This window comes from Culex quinquefasciatus, chromosome 2 (genome assembly GCF_015732765.1).
Source record: "Culex quinquefasciatus strain JHB chromosome 2, VPISU_Cqui_1.0_pri_paternal, whole genome shotgun sequence".
Lineage (NCBI taxonomy): Eukaryota > Metazoa > Arthropoda > Insecta > Diptera > Culicidae > Culex > Culex quinquefasciatus.
In genome coordinates this window covers 111302769-111316299 of record NC_051862.1, presented here as the reverse complement: position 1 = coordinate 111316299, position 13531 = coordinate 111302769, and the positions used below count along the sequence as shown (strand labels likewise).

Here is a 13531-nt window from a genome sequence, read left to right as displayed (position 1 = left end):
GTAACGCGTAAGTTCTACAACTTAGCAAATCCCGGACTGGCTTCATGCCGCGAGACGACATGTGCCGGGATAAGGACGGGGGAATCTTGATGGACGAGCGTGAGGTGATTGAAAGGTGGAAGCAGTACTTCGACAAACACCTGAACGGCCCAGAGGCGGAGTACCAGGGCGACGGGGAAAACGAAGTCAGCGGTATGGTGGACGGCGAGGACGAGCCAGCACCCACGATGAGGGAAGTTAAGGATGCCATCAAGAAGCTGAAGAACAACAAAGCAGCGGGTAAGGATGGTATCGGTGCTGAACTCATCAAGATGGGCCCGGACAAGCTGGCGGCCTGTCTACACCGGCTGATAGTCAAGGTCTGGGACACAGAACAGCTACCGGAGGAGTGGAAAAAGGGGGTAATATGCCCGATCTACAAAAGGGGGACAAGCTGGAATGTGAGAACTATCGAGCCATCACTATTCTCAACGCGGCCTACAAAGTGCTGTCTCAGATCATTTTCTGTCGCCTGTCGGAGCGAGCAAAGGATTTTGTAGGGACGTACCAAGCCGGTTTTGTGGAGGGGAAATCGACGACGGACCAAATCTTTTTGCTACGCCAAATCCTCCAAAAATGTCGCTATGTCCGACCCGATCGAATCGAGCAAGGGACTGCGACAAGGCGACGGTATTTCCAGCCTCTGTTTCAACATTGGGCTTGAAGGTGTTATGAGGCGGGCGGGCTCCAACCCAGTTAACTCAATCCGAATTCTGAAACGGAATCTAATTAGAATCGTTTACAAATTTCGTTTCAAACAACCGGTTCGAAAACGGAATTTGTGTACGATTCTAATTAGATTCCGTTCCATAATTCGGATTGATTTGACTGGGAACATTTTTTTTTTCATAAAATTATTTTTATTAGGTCCTTTTCGGTACTGGAACCTGGTTAGGACCGAGTCGGCTTTTGTTATTACATTTGACTTAATAATTACAGAGGATCTTGTGTGTAAATGTTAGTGGGAGGGGAGCCGATTACCCGCGGCCTACTCGGGGTTAGTAGGGAAGGGATTGATGTTAAAGACAAGGCGTGGGAAGGGAAGGGGGATTGTGTAGGGGTCTTGGTTGGCTCTGCTGGCCTTTGCGTTTTGTCCTCAGCCGCAACTCGGTGTCCAGCTGCTGGGGCGTTCTTGCTTTGCTTCCGGTGCAACCAGAAACGACGGCTTTGTGTGAAGGCAAGTTATACTGACTGAAGGGACTGGGAACATGCGGGGCACGATTATCAACCGGTCCTGCCAGTTCATCTGCTATTTGTTTATTTGTTTATTTGTTTATTTGAATCATCCGATAACTTGTGGTCTTAATGATAAAACTTAACTTAACTAAAGACAAATCCGACGATATGGACATTGTTGGCAGAACGTTCGAGGAAGTGGCCAGGAGGTACACCGAATTGAAGCGGGAAACGGAGAAGGTTGGATTGAAGGTGAATGTGGCGAAGACGAAGTATCTGCTGGCAGGAGGAACCGAGTCCCTTAGGGCTCGCATAGGACCGAGCGTGACGATCGACGGCGACGAGTTTGAGGTGGAGGAGTTTGAAGTTTTCGAATGGCAAGTGCTTAGGACGATCTTTGGCGGCGTGCGTGAGAACACTGTATGGAGAAGAAGGATGAAGATGAAGAAGGATGGAGAGAAGCAGCCCAGAACCGAGTTAGATGGCAACTCATCTGGAGACAGCTCATAACCCGCAGGTTTTCCGAGCAGTAAAAGTAAGTGATCTGCAGATACGACCTGTTCTATTACCGTGATCCGAAGGAGCAGGAGAAGGATCAAGCGACGCTGCTGGAAGCTGTCCCGGCCGCCAAGGTGATGTTCACCGATGTGTAGATTGCTTCCTTCAAGGAGGAATCTGGGACGAGGGAGCAGTTTGGTCTGGCGACTGCTGCTGCACCGGCCGTAACGAAGATGATCCAGGCCGATTACTTTGTCACTATGCCGATGTGGCCCAAATTGTTCTCGACCATCTCCTGGTTGGGGTGCAACTTGCTGGCTGGCGGTGAGGGTACTTTCTGGGTCCTTTCGAGGGACGATGGCTACGGAGACGAAGTCGTACCCGGTTCCATTTCGTGATCGGTTATTCGCCGGTTAAGCTCAAAGTGGAGCTGGCTGATCTCCGGGATTTTGGACAGCGGAATACTCATTAGAGAACCCTTGTTGTTGATGTGGTTCTTGAACCGATTCCAAGGATCTCCTGCGCCAGCGGTTGGACCACCGAGGTCAACCATTTCCCGCAGAACGTGTGGTAGATCGGCGACCTGAAATTGAAGAAACCATTCGTTAGACAAGTTCAATACGTCGGTAAACCAACTTTCAAACTTACCTTCAAATCCTCGTCCGAGTACGGCCACGCCGTCAATTAATGTCTCCGAGACTGCTCAGCTGCATGCGGCCGCCGTCGTTGTCGTCTACCAGCCCAGCAGTAAGCGCCGGAATCGACATCGGACTGCTGATCGACGGTTGACCCGACGAGTGTGCGTCCGACCCCGACTAGATGCTCGGACTGCTCATGCTTGTTGGCTTGCCAGCACACTAGCCGACAGATGTCCGTACAAGCCGCTAGTACGGGAAGCATTCATCAGCGAAGCCAACGATTTCGGCGAGTACCCAATCATGGAGCGCGGAATTTCGGTTCGTGGTAGGCCAATCCGTGCCCAGTGCAGTTGCGCTCGCTGATATCCTCTGACTCGGAGTACACCGTATCTTCTTAAACCTAGCATCGTTGACAGACGCTATTGTAGAAGGTTTGAACCACTTTAAGCGCATTCAACGGACATGGTCATTGTGGCAGCTGAGAAACCCGAGTGGGCAATGTATCGTCGGACGGAAATAAGATCGCATAATGAATCTCTCGAGGCGACCTGAAACTTGAATTGTAAAAACATTTAAATTTATTAAATAATTGAACTGAATTTATGAAAAGAAAACCCTTCATTGATCGACTACATTGCCAAGAAATCCGTCCACCGGTGAACCTGTTCCCCTTGCCAACTTAGGCAGACAGTCCGACTTAGGCAGATGGATTCCTCCTGCACAACATTGCCCAGGAATCTGTCCACCGGTGGACCAGCTCCTCTTGCCAACTTAGGGCGGGCAATCTTCCCATGAATCCGTCCACCGGTGGACCAGTTCCTCTTGCCAACTTAGGCAGGCAATCTCCCCATGAATCCGTCCACCGGTGGACCAGTTCCTCTTGCCGACTTAGGCAGGCAACCCGTTCACCGGTGGACGGATTCCTCCTGCGATGCATTTCCCAGGAATCCGTCCACCGGTGGACTAATTCTTCTAGCCAATTTAGGCAGGCTATCCGTCCACCGGTGAACGGAATTCTCCTGCAAACATTACCCAGGAATCCGTGCTCATGCCAACTTAGGTAGACAATCCGTCCACCGGTAGACCAGTCCCCCTTTCCAACTTTAGAGGACAAACCGTCCACCGATGGACTAGTTCCCCCTGTCAACTTTGCAAGGCAATCCGTCCTCCGGAGGAACAGTTTCTCTTGTAAAAATCCGTCCTTTGAGGAACCGACTCCACTTGGCCACCGTTGCGAGTGAAACAATCCGATCAACGGTGGCTAAATTTCACCCAGAACCCGGAACTTACTTACCTGTTTCTAGCCGTGAACCGTCTTAGCACGAAAATTTGAGAAAAATGACAACTTGAAACGGTTTCAAAAAATTGCGAAATTTTGCTAAGTCCAAAATTATACTTATGGGAGTTCCATGAATCGATCTTGTTTTTTCATGATTTTCACCATTTCACAAGTTCGAGAAATCACACTTTTTCGAGTTTGCTTCAGCGGTCTGGCAAAAGTATATTTGAACTCCAAAAGTGGGATTTTTTGTAACCGTGTAGAGCAACCGAATACGCGCCCAGTTTTAATATAGCGTAAAACGTGGATTTCAAAATACCAAAATAGAAAGGGTGTTTCCCGAGGTGTTTCCCTTATAAATTCCCATAGAAAATTGAATCGCTTTGCGCAAAGTGAGGACTAAACCAATCGTTCCCAAACTTTGGGGAGTTGTTCACGACCCCAAAAGGAACTGAACAATTGCTGTATTTGAAAATCGATTTAGATATTACTGTTGGAGATGAACAAGCAACCTATGGATTTATAGTTATTAGTTTGTTACCTGGCAGCTCAATAAATTTTAATTCTGTTCTAAACCGTAACCCACGCTAGACGTGTTATTTCCCCCTCTGCCCCAAGAGGTTATGGGCCCAGAGTGGGTTCCGGAACGCTGAAGAACTCGAAGAATTTTCTCGAAGAAGTTTTCACTTTTCAAACTGAAGAATTTCATGAAGAAGTAAGAAAATCGGAAGATGCCTAACGGAGACGGAAGCGGTGCCGCTGCCGGTGCTCAAGGTGCTGTCCAACCTGAGGCTCGTGGCCAGAACTATGGAGCCGGGGGCCATCCGCCGATCGAGCGGCTGGTCGGACGTGACAACTGGCGGACGTGGAGGTTCGCAGTGCGCACGTACCTGGAGATAGAGGACCTGTGGGACGTGATTGAACCAGCTCAAGGCGCGGCCGTCGACGCGAAAAAGGACCGGATCGCCCGAGGGAAAAACATTTTCTTCCTCGATCCGTCGATTTTCCACCACGCGGAGAACGCGAAAACTGCCAAGGAGTTGTAAACGAAGCTGTGCGGCCTGTATGAGGACGCTGGACTAACCCGTCAGTGGGCGCTCCTGCACAAGCTCATCACGACGAATTTGGCGAGCAGTGGGTCCATGGAGGCGTACGTGAACCGGATGACGACTACAGCGAATCAGCTGGTCGGAATCGGCTTCCCGCTGGACGAGAAATGGATCGGCATGATGCTGCTGGCGGGACTACCGCTGGACTATCGTCCGATGGTCATGGGGCTCGAAAATTCTGGGATCGCAATCACTGGTGACGCCATTAAAACCAAATTGCTCCAGGAAGACGACCTGCCCGTGGAACCAGCCGGAGGACAAGCGTACGTGTCCAAGGGGCGCTACAAGGAGACCAAGCAGAGTAAGCCTCAACCGAGTGCTGCTTCAAGCAAATCGAAGGGATCGAAGTGTCACCGCTGCGGCAAAGCTGGCCATTTCGCCAGGGACTGCACAGCCAAGGAACCAGTGCGCAACGACTGCGACGGCAAGAAGAAAGCTTTATGTGCCGTGCTCTCGGTGCTGGATTCGGATGACGCCAACGATTGGTACTTCGACTCAGGAGCTATGAAGCACTTGACCAGGAACGAGGCGCTACTGGAGAACCCCCGAACGATGTCTGGAAGCATAATTGCGGCGAACAACCAGGCGATGAAGATCGTTGCTGAGGGAACTACAACGTTGCAGCCGACGTGCTACGACGACACCATCGAGGTCGAGAACGTTGAAGACGTGCCGGAGTTGGCGGTCAATCTACTTTCCGTCGGGAAGATCGTGGATCAAGGCCATACCGTCGTGTTCAACCGAGATGGATGTGAGGTGATCGATGAAGACAACAGTGTCTTCGCGACTGGGAGCAGATCAAACGGGCTGTTCAAGTTGGACCAGATCAAGCCGAGAGCGCTGGCGTGCTCTTCCCGTGAAACCGCTGAGCTGTGGCACAAGCGTTTGGGATACATGTGCATGAAGAACCTGATCAAGTTGAAGAACGGCCTCGTCAACGGAATCAAGTTCGAAGGCAACGAGTGTGGCAGAGGCTGCATTGTCTGTGCAGAACTCGAGGCAAGACAGTGAAAAAACCAGAGCAAACGAGAGTTGCTCTGGGAGCAAACGGGAGGAAATGAGAGCAATTCTGAGAAACGAGAGAAACCCCGCTCTTCTCTTCAAAAATGTCACTTTTGACATTGATGACGTTTCTAATCTGATGTTTTGTTTTCATCGTTTTAATTTAGCCTGTTGATGAGGCACTTTTGTTTCTTGTGCTAAAGTTCGTTTTTTAAGCATCAAAAGAATGTTAAATGGTGCATTATCACTAAATTTGCCTCTCCACAACCAGCTGCAAGTAAGTACCAGGCTCTAGTGAGCATTTATTGGAAATTTTCAACTAAAACCTCGGAAAGGAAACTGTCGCACTGCCCAACTCCAGAATGTCCAATGTTTTTTTTTGTCTTTCTCCTCTACCAGACCATGTCAAACAACGTGCCTGGGAATCTGTTTCCGTGCGGTGCCATCACCAGCTGTTCTGGAAGAAGCTCAAGGTTTAAGCAAAAGTCCTCCGCCCGCCGACGGATCTGCAGAATTTCCAGATAGCCTATTGGACAATATCTTTCGGTCATGGACCGGTGCGCGTCTAATGCCAAAAGTGACGGTTTCCGGTGGAAACCAGGAAAAAAACGACATGACCAAGAACTAGTGCACCATCGATCGAGGACGATTGCACGGAAGGCGGAAAAGGTTATCACGGCATCGTGTCTCTGTCACCATATGCTGACTGTTTAATTTTAGTATATATTGTGAGATTGTAATTATTTATTGTATTGATTGATAATTGTGTTGATTAATAAACTTCAATTACCAAGGGGAGGGAGGGAGGGAGGGAGAGGGGGGGGGGGGGGTTGGTTCGTCGTTCTCGGAAATTTGCAAGATGTAGGACTATGGTTCCACGTCATGGAGGTCGGTCTCGTCGAAGGCGCAATTACGACATCCTTGATCAAGGTGTATTGAACGGCTCAGCCAGAACCTTCTTGCGGGAATCCAACTGGAACGGCTTTGTCAACACCGTTATGTCTCCGTGGTAATAATCCATTTTCGCTTGCACGTCATCCGCGAATATGGTCAATCCGTAGGAACACTGTTTGGCTCGTTCATTAGGGCAAAGGCCATCATGTTCCGGAACCGTGTATGCCGGTTACGCGAAGTCAAAAATTGCCCTATGTTTCAGGCTATCGTCGCGGCCCTGTGAAACGTTCAGGTTGAAGTCAAAATCGGTCTAGGTTCTTCAGCAACGATGTCCAGTTTCCGGTTAGACAAGTCTACCGTTAGAAACGAGCCCGGAACTGCCCGTGCAGCACACCCAGAAAGAAGAGATCGAACAGACCATCGACGTCTTGGATATTTCGCTGCCTCGTATGCGTGGTGCGGTGTGCCATCTGTGCCGTGGTTGGCCAAAATCTAGTTGGTGCACTAACTGTACGTTTCCGGCATACACGGTCCACGCTCCTTTCTATGCCTGTTTCTAAAGTTACTTTGGTCGCAAGGTCAGGCAAGGCTCTGGAGGAAATTCTGCCTCCTTCCAAACCCGACAACGAGGAAAAATTGGCCGCGGTCGTCGTCCCCACCGTCGGATTACTCTTATGGTACGTTCGATTGAAGAGCCGGTGCGGCACTGAGTGCCGCACTCGTCGGTGTCAGTTTTGGTTCAATCGAACGTCATTTGTCAGTGCGCGTGGAACTCGCATGAAACTGAAAAAAAATAGAGTGCGGCACTAGAGTTTCAGTTCCAAGATGGCGGCGAAACTCGTGCGGAACTAGCGCGAGTTTCTTCAAAGAAACATTTTGACAGCTCTGAGTGCGGCACTCAGTGTGGCACTAGCCATCAAACGAACGTACCATTAGACAATGCCGCTTGAAGCACCGCGCAGGGTTAGAATTCTTCATCGTTTCTGGAACCCCGTACGTTTTGTTATTTACTTAGCTACCTTTTCTGGTCATAGTGGATTGCACCCAGTATAATTTGGCCTAACTTGCCAGGAATCCAGGCCAGGGGCTGCAAAGAATGAATCGGTATAGATTAGAAACAAAATTTGATAAAATTCCTTCGCGCGGATCTCTGGTCAATGTAAACAAACAACAAAACGTCATAGATTCGTTTCGCTCTTCTCTCATTTTGTTTGCTCTTTTCAAAGAGATTTCTCTTTAATCAACCGGAGCAACCCGGAGCAAACGGGAGAAATCGGGAGGAATCGAGAGAAATGTAGAGCAACCGAGAAGAATGAGTTGAAAACAATCAACCGGAAAATTTCAGAGTAAACGGGAGCAAAACAGAGAAAACTGGAGGAACTTGGAGTAATAAGAGTAACTCCCTTGCTCACTGTCTTGCCCCGAGGTGCAGAAGGTAAGCAGACGCGATTGCCATTCAGCCACGCAGGGACTCGTGCGGCTGGAATTCTGGACCTGGTGCACTCCGATATCTGCGATCCGATGGAAGAGAAGTCGTTGGGTGGCTGTCGCCAAGCTGTCGCTACTATCTCAGCTTCACCGACGACAAGACGCGCAAGATTTTCGTCTACTTTCTGCGAACCAAGTCCAAAGAAGAGGTTCTGCAGTGCTTCAAGGATTTCCACGTGACTGCTGAGCGGCAAACGGGCCGCAAGCCGAAGGTGATTCGGACGGACAACGGCCTGGAGTACACGAATCGGCTGTTCCAGGACTACCTGTCGGGGATGGGCATCCATCACCAAACCACCGTGGAGTACACCCCTGAGCAGAACGGACTCGGAGAAAGGGTCAACCGGACTGTCGTGGAACGCGCTCGGTGCATGCTGTTCGAAGCTGATCTGCAAAAACCGTTTTTGGGCAGAGGCTGTGGCTGCTGCGATCTACTTGATCAACAGGTCGCCGACGAAGGGCATCGAGATGACACCGGAGGAAGCGTGGTCAGGTCGCAAGCCGGACTTGTCACATGTACGAGTGTTCGGCACGACCGCGATGGCCCACGTACCGAAGTAGAAGCGCCGCAAGTGGGACAAGAAAGTCGTGAAATGCATCCTCACCGGCTACGAAGAAGACACCAAGGCGTACCGCTTGTACGACAAGAAGACGAAGTCAATCATCGACAGCCGAGACGTGACGTTCGTGTCGGAAGGAGTGGTCAAACGTGGAGTGACCGCTGAACCGAGGGCTAGTGGACCGGAGCGGACATTTGTGCGGCTGGACTTTTGGGACTACGTGCCAGCCGATCCCGTTCAAGAGGTTGTTCCCCCGGAAGCCGCGGAACCACAAGAGGAGCCTGACGAAGAACCTGAATTCGAGTCGGCCGAGAGCAGCGACGACGACGTGTCCTTTGCTGAAGATGACCCGTTGCCCGCGCTCCCGCCACAATCATCTTCAGAACCACCCAAAGAGGGGTTAACTCAGTGGTAGGGAGCGCTTTCTTCCAGGCAAGTATTGTAGCCGTTGCGATTCGACCGGTTGCAAACGGTGCAGCTTATGCGCCACTCCCGTGAGGGAGACTGCCCGCCATGTTAAATTTGCCCGGTTTGAGACTCTCGAAGAGGTGCTCGGTTGAACTTCTTCCCAGGGAAGAAGCAAGATCGAATCGGCCAGCGTACCAAAGTGACCCACAAGAACGGTACGGAAAGCTCAGCCTCCCGAAAAAGCTCCTCAGAAATCCGCCAGTATAGGACCCCCCCGTGCCCGTATGAATCATCATGGGTAGTACCGACACCCGCCACCAGAGAACTTCACGAAGCATGGGAAATACGCAGAACTTTTGCATTGGGGAGGAAAGGACTGGGAACGGACCCTAAAGTGACGGAAGCAGCGCTCCGGATCGACCAAAAAAACTAACACGTGAGCTCATTTTAACTGCAGGGACTTTATTATACTCCAGAATAATTACACAAATACTTCAGGTAGGAAATCAAAAAGAGGTGCTCATTTTATTGGACTAGTGACTAGTCTAAGGTTTTGTATTTCATTCATTGTGTTGTTCTATCGTCTAGACATCTCCCTACTGTGTGCGTTTGCTCTCCCTACTTCTACTGTTTGTTCTTCTGTTACCCCGTGCTTTTGTGCTCTACCTCCTCAAATCTTCAGCGCGTCAGCTGGAACAGCTGATCGCTAACGTCACCGGCAGTCAAGCGGACTGCGGCAGACAAAAGGCACTAGAGTGCGATGTGTCTACTGCTCCTGTTACTTGATGATGCTGCTGCTGTTGATCCTCACCGCGTGCTCGCGGACGGCGCGAACGATGCTGCCGGTTCGACCTGCGATGTCGCGGTCGACTTCGATGATGTTGCACGGGCCGGAACTTGGCTTTCCGGGCCAGCACGTGGGCGGATGGAACCGCCTCCAGACGAGGTGTTGACGGCTCGTCTCTTCTGGCGATGTAGCGTGTGCCAGGTCAAACTTGTCCCACACTCGATGCGGTGCGGTGGTGGACGCGCGCTCGATCTCCTACTGGTGCTGCTTTGCTGGTAGGGCGAAAGGAAGCGAAGCCTTCGAACTTCGCGAATGAGGTTAGCACATGCACGGGGATAATTCGCACGGGGTAACGGTTTTACCTGATCTCTAACTAGGCCGCACTGAGGCTCACTATTTCGCACACTCACAATTCTAACTCGACGAGATCTAGGGGGGGGGAGAAGTTAGAATTTAAGACCTAACCTGAAACACTACCACGCCACTTTCAAACCTCAGGACTGGACAGGGGAACCCGGGATAAAAGTCCGCGCACTCCACACTTCACAAAGGTCTGGGACAAAGTGAACGAGTACTAGGTTCCTCAGAACGGGGAAAGTGGCCCCAGACGTACTTTTGGTACGCCGTTTCCCGGAGATTGCCTCGGGCTTCTTCGGAACTGTTACAGTATAAAGATTTTAAACTTGGGAACAAAGGCCTACCCGTGACGAAATTTGCAGATAAGACGACGACGATGACCAACGCAGCCGCGAGGCCCGAGGATTCTGCCGCTGCGCCCCCGTCGTGCTCTTATCAAAGATCAGTTGCCGATGACGGTCAACAACCATTGATGCCTTGCGATAGGGGGCGCCAGCCCCAAGGCAAGTATTCTGACAACCCTGATGAATCACCCGATACTGGTATCGACACTCCACAGCCGCTTCTGGATGATCCGTTCACGCACCAACAAGCCCTGGTTCGGGACGACGCTGAACACTGGAAACAGGCCATGAAGGATGAATACGAAGCCCTCATCTCGAACGAAACGTGGGAGCTGTGCGATCTACCGGAAGGACGTTCGGTGATCAAGTGCAAGTGGGTGTACAAGACCAAGCTGGACGTGAACGGGGACATCGACCGGTACAAAGCGAGGCTGGTCATCAAAGGATACTCGCAGCGAAAGGGGGTAGATTATGAAGAGACCTATGCCCCGGTCGTTCGCTATAGTTCGCTGCGATATCTCTTCGCGCTGGCTGCCCGTCTGGACATGAAGGTCGACCAGATGGACGCAATTACGGCCTTCCTGCAAGGAGAACTGTCGGAGGAGATCTACATGGAGCAACCCCCTTGCTTCGTGGACGGCAAGAAGCGGTCCAAAGTCTGCCGACTCAAGAAGGCGCTGTACGGGCTCAAGCAATCCAGTCGTGTCTGGAACAAGAAGCTGGATGCTGCCCTGAGGAAGTTCGACCTGGTATGCACCGATTACGACCCGTGTGTGTACACCAAGGTGCGCGGCGACAAGATGCTGTTCGTCGCTGTGTACGTCGATGATGTCCTGATCTTCTCGAACTGTGACCGCTGGAAGACGGAAATCAAGGCCCAACTCAGCCGGGAGTTCAAGATGAAGGACATCAGACCTGCGAAGTACGTTCAGGGGATCCGGGTGAGCCGGAGCAAGGACGCGATTGCCCTGGACCAGGAGAAGTACGTGGAAGCGATCCTGAGTCGATTCCAGATGACGGACTGCAAGCCCGTCAGTACGCCCATGAACGTGAGCGAGAAGTCGACTGATCAAGAGAAAGAGAGGATGAAGTCCGTGCCGTACCAAGAAGCCGTTGGGTGCTTAATGTACTTGGCCCAGAGCACCAGACCGGACATCTGCTACGCGGTCAACATCCTCAGCCGCTTCAACTCGAACCCTGGTGAGAAGCACTTGTGTGGTGTGAAGCATCTGTTCCGTTATCTGCGCGGGACCTCGAAGTTTCGTCTGACCTACAAGAAAGGAGGAGCTTCGAAGATCGAAGGTTTTTCGGACGCCGACTGGGCTGCTGATCTGGAGGACCGGAAGTCGATCACGGGGTACGTGTTCACCGCCCAAGGTGGAGCCGTTTCCTGGAGCTGTAAGAGGCAACAAACCGTTGCACTCTCGACCTGCGAGGCCTTATACATGGCGTTGTCGGCTGCGGTGCAGGAGGCGCTCTGGTGGCGCCGGTTGCGGGGACGTATCGAGTCGGAGGAGGCGATTACGATCCACTGCGATAACCAAAGTGCGATCGCGGTCGCACGGAACGGTGGCTATCATCCGAGGACGAAGCACATGACATACGACACCATTTCATCCGGGACGCACTGGAGAAAGGCGAGGATGTCGTGGATTACGTTCGGAGCGAGGAGCAAACAGCGGATGGTCTAACCAAACCGCTGTGCCGTACGAAGATGGAGATCTGCCGAGATCAACTTGGTCTGCAGCATCCCTAGGTTGAGGAGGAGTGTTGGAGATGATCAAGCAACCTATGGATTTATAGTTATTAGTTTGTTACCTGGCAGCTCAATAAATTTTCATTCTGTTCTAAACCGTAACCCACGCTAGACGTGTTATTTCCCCCTCTGCCCCAAGAATTACATCCTAATGAAGCACTTCCATTCGAGCAGTGTTTGCTTCTACAATGTATTCCTTATGGGAGAACTGTCATTTCTTTCACTCGAATTCGGTGCTTCATTACTCTAAAATATGTCTCACCATATCAGCCATCGATCCCTCCTGAATATCAGAAATGAAGATTCCTTGGCCAACTTCTGCATGTTTTCCTTCAATTATCATGATTCCCAAACCAGAGTTTCCCTGAAAGACAGATAAAAAAAGAATAGTACAATCGCATGAAAAAGTGTGCACATTAGGATGTAACAAAACGGGTCAATTTTGGGGGCATTTCAGGGCATGATCTCCTAGGTGTACTGACCCCGAGTCCCAAATATGAGCTTGATTGGTTGCGACAGGACCTGGCGCTTTGACCTTGATTTTTGAATGGGATTTAACCCGTAAAATCGGTGCGTTTTGGTTTTAGTCAGTATTGAGCCCCTTAACGATTTTTGCATTTTTCAAAAATCTCATGAGCTCATAGTCCATGTTCCAGGGAACAATTTTGCCGAAGAGTGCGAAAAGATTCATCCACTTTTCAAAAAGTTACAGAATTTATAACACCGCCGCTGAAATCATCAACCTTTTCTTCACTCTCTTCTGGCAGCACTTGCTGCTACGCCAGCCCACATTAACTCAGTGCGGACGTTACGCATCGGCGGCCGTTACTGATCGTGTGGTCCGCTCTGAACCACCCTGGTGGACCGAGGGCGGGCCGCCTGGGCGGTTGAAATTTGACATTTGAAATTTGACATTTGAAATTTTTCAATTTCGTCCGCCCTCCATCCACCTTGGCTTGCCATGGGCGCATCGCTTGGGCGGTTCAAACTGATCGCTGAAATGTTTCAATATCGTTCGCCCCTCAATCGCCGCGACGAGCCAAAGGCTGATTGCCGTGGCGGTTTGCATCTGAACAAAGATACCTAATTTCTGAAGGAATTTATTTCGAATTTGACATTTCAGTCAGTTTTCAACGAGCTTCGGGTGGTGTTGTTATTTAATCGGCGGCTGCTGATTTTCGTTGTTAAGTTTGTGT

General features: G+C 50.8%; 1 long non-coding RNA gene across 1 annotated transcript; it reads right to left on the bottom strand.

Moving 5' to 3' along the window:
- Positions 1–9366: 9366 nt before the first annotated feature.
- LOC119767587 lies at positions 9367–10696 on the bottom strand. Its single transcript, XR_005277600.1, has 3 exons — positions 10372–10696; positions 10241–10307; positions 9367–10182 (listed from the first exon to the last, which is right to left on the bottom strand). It is a non-coding gene; the product is annotated as an uncharacterized LOC119767587 (long non-coding RNA).
- Positions 10697–13531: the final 2835 nt, after the last annotated feature.